General features: G+C 39.9%; 1 long non-coding RNA gene across 1 annotated transcript; it reads right to left on the bottom strand.

The window, feature by feature from the left end:
* Positions 1–440: 440 nt before the first annotated feature.
* LOC122406247 (uncharacterized) lies at positions 441–1,238 on the bottom strand. The gene is made up of 3 exons (XR_006259940.1): positions 995–1,238; positions 738–925; positions 441–516 (listed from the first exon to the last, which is right to left on the bottom strand). It is a non-coding gene; the product is annotated as an uncharacterized lncRNA (long non-coding RNA).
* Between the last annotated feature and the right edge of the window lie 2,006 nt (positions 1,239–3,244).

Here is a 3,244-nt window from a genome sequence, read left to right on the forward strand (position 1 = left end):
AATAGGAGGGCTCACAATTAATTCTTCTGGATGAGAAAATCGAGGCGTCTTTTTTAAGCCTCGAGAAATGAAAAATACGCGCCTCGATGAAGCCTAGTACCTTATGAAACGAAAGCGTAACACTTTTGCTAATATCGATACAATTTAAGTATGTGTACGTGTTTTTGTCTTGTTGTTTTTTTTGCTGTTCAAGCCATTCGTAATAGTGTGGACAACATTACTAATATGTGACTCGGTGAGTTCATATCAGTACGTGGGATGCTTCAGATTCGGTGAACTTGACTTTTGAGCTGTGATAAAGATCCTCTATGCCAGAACCCATGGACATTCCAAGTCACGACTGTATCTGTGGAACAAAAGTTCAAGTCATTTCCACGTAATCTTAGCAGTATTGCCATTCAAATTTGGTCTCATTGATCACTTACCGACTGACCGGGCGACAGGGATTTTCTGAAGAATCCGATGAATTCTTCACGTTCAACTCACCGTCGTCGGTGTTGAAAACTGTCGAATTACCTGTTTTTTTGAATTTTTATAATCAAATAATTGGAAAATTAGAGTGATAAATGTAATTTTGAATATGATGATTTCTAGACGTTTCTGAAGTCTATAGAAGCTTCGATATTATTGCAATTTTCCATTCAATTATTGTATTACAAAACAAAAACTATAGTCGAAAAAAGAAAGATTAACATCGTGATTTTGTTTTTGTTTCGAATCGTAAATCCGGATTTTACCTGAGGGAAAAAGCATCGTATGCCTTAGCTATTCGCCGCTTATAAAAGGTGGCAAACTGTCATCCTCGTCTACCACCAAAATGACTGACATTATCAACTGTAATCGATTCGACCATTTCAAGCCATTGTTGATTGTAGGAACGAAACTTTTCGACTTTGATACGAGCAGCCCAGTCTTTATCGCACATCTGAAAAAAACATTCAATTACTTTTTGTCGTTTTGTACACACAAATTATGGGCTTTCGAATAAACTTACGGCGATCACATCCAAACAAGCATCACAAACTTTACGTATCGCTGGATTCTTATCGTGCATCAGATCTATAAGATATCCTGGGGCTTCTGCAAAAGAATCTGAAATTTCGATTGAAACGAATTTATTCTTGAAGACAAATTTTCCCGAAAAATTCTATCGCAAAATAATAAATATGATCGAAGCATAAACCCTCTAATTACCATTACCAGTCTCGCGAATCAAATAATCCCTCGTCGAGTCGTGCTTCGATATCTGCTAGAATACGTAAATTATTTGCAAAACAATTTCGTCGTCCTCCTGTTTCGCTGTAACAATAACGATCCAGAACGTCATTAATTGTAAAAAAAAGAGAATGGAAAGATCAACGAAATAGTTGAAAATCTCGTCTACTTCATATTTTTATCAAAAGGTCAGAAGAAGGCGCCCCACGTTGGGCGCCAAATTTGTGACCGATTTTTCGAACGCCACAAAATTCAACCACTCCTATTGTCGATTTTTTTTATTCGGATTTAATTCCTTGGGCGCCAGTCGCTATACGACTTGACTTAGAAAAGGTTGAATAGTTGACCGGCTTGATTCAGCGGGAAGGGCGGGGTAACTTCGAGAATAATTCACTATGACACCAAATACTTCAATATTTCACACAATCTTTAATTTCACTGTACTTCTACAATATTCGGGAAGCGACCTTTTAATCAAATTCATTCGATGAGAATATGTTCCGGGAAATCGCGACGCGAAACGACAACGAAGAGAAAAAGTCACGAATCAACGCACACTATCACACTCACCCGATCGAGATCCTACATTCAGTACAATCTATTCCGAGCTCGTATTTTCTATCATGGATCTACTCATGATTAGAAATTATTCCGGAAATAAAATTCGATGATGAAAAATTAGGGAGAAAAATATAATACTGAACCCCCGTTAATCGGTTATTCAGCCGAGCTATCTCCCAGAATCGCGTTTGAACTCTCGATCCACGTCCTCGTTCTCTCTCACTCACTCACAGAAGAATACAAAAAAGTATAACGGAAACGAGCGAAATTACCCCTTTTTCGGGTGATAAATCATTACACGATAATTCACGGGAACGAACTAGAGCCCACCAACCGAGATGAACAACGAAAGATTGAACTTACGATGGATGAACTATTTTCCCAAGATCACACGTCCGATCCGCTCGATACTCCACGAAAGTCTGTCTAAATCGATCACCGTCACGCAGTACGTTACCGCTCTTCTCTCTCCCCTTTTCTCGATCTATGTTCGCCCTATGACAGGTGCGTGACATGAATTATGCTCGCGGGGCGTTAGACGGGGCCCCGAATTTTCGTGGGAACAATTAGTTGTTTCTTTATGATGTGAATTAACCCCTGGCCCGATTATTACGACGATGGATATTTTTATGACGGGAGGAGAAGAGATTTTTCATATTACGAATTACGATACTGCTGATGATTTTTATATTCTCTAAGGATCAGACGCCCCTCTTGACGGGACTCCCCTGAGTTTTTCGATGTACGACGTCGCTGATTTTCCAAAATTCCAAGTTTCGAATATTCTCGAGCCTTCGAGAACATTCGACGACGGTTTTTGTGAGAGTTGGTGTGCGTGTGATGTATGTGTGAGTGTCCATGTGTTGTGTACGAGCCCTGCTCGAAGTACACCGACGTTTCGAATGTTCCCCTCTCATTCCACTCGGGAAAAACGATCCAATATGTGAACCTCAATTCGAATATCTCGACAACGACGGTTGGTGTTCCCTCTAATTCGAATTAGACGCTCCCAAATTACATGAAATGATAAGATTACGAATCGATTAAATCTTCTCTATCTTTCTCAACAAGGCCCTACGGAAATCTTTGCGGGATCGTTGCGTGGCTGGAGCATCGATCGAAACGGACAGGAGAGCATTTGTGACTGTTCCTCCATTTACTCTTTCTTTTAAGTAACCATGAAATAAAAAATCGTCACAACACCCCCTCTCTAGACGTTGACCGCCCCGGTCAATGGACTCTCGTTAACTAGAATAGATTTTTTTTTCAAAGATAGGACTTTACTATGTCACGGCCACGTCTTCTTCCCACAAAGCTTTCCATAGATTAAGTCACTTTTTGAAACAAAACTTTTCTCTCTTACTCAACTGGACAAACTCGACAAGACATCAGACAACACATCCGAACCAACAAACAAGAACTTAGGGAGGTAGGGAAAAGGAAGATTATACTGTCTGCTTACTGTTTA

Source organism: Venturia canescens, chromosome 2 (assembly GCF_019457755.1).
Source record: "Venturia canescens isolate UGA chromosome 2, ASM1945775v1, whole genome shotgun sequence".
NCBI classification, from domain to species: domain Eukaryota; kingdom Metazoa; phylum Arthropoda; class Insecta; order Hymenoptera; family Ichneumonidae; genus Venturia; species Venturia canescens.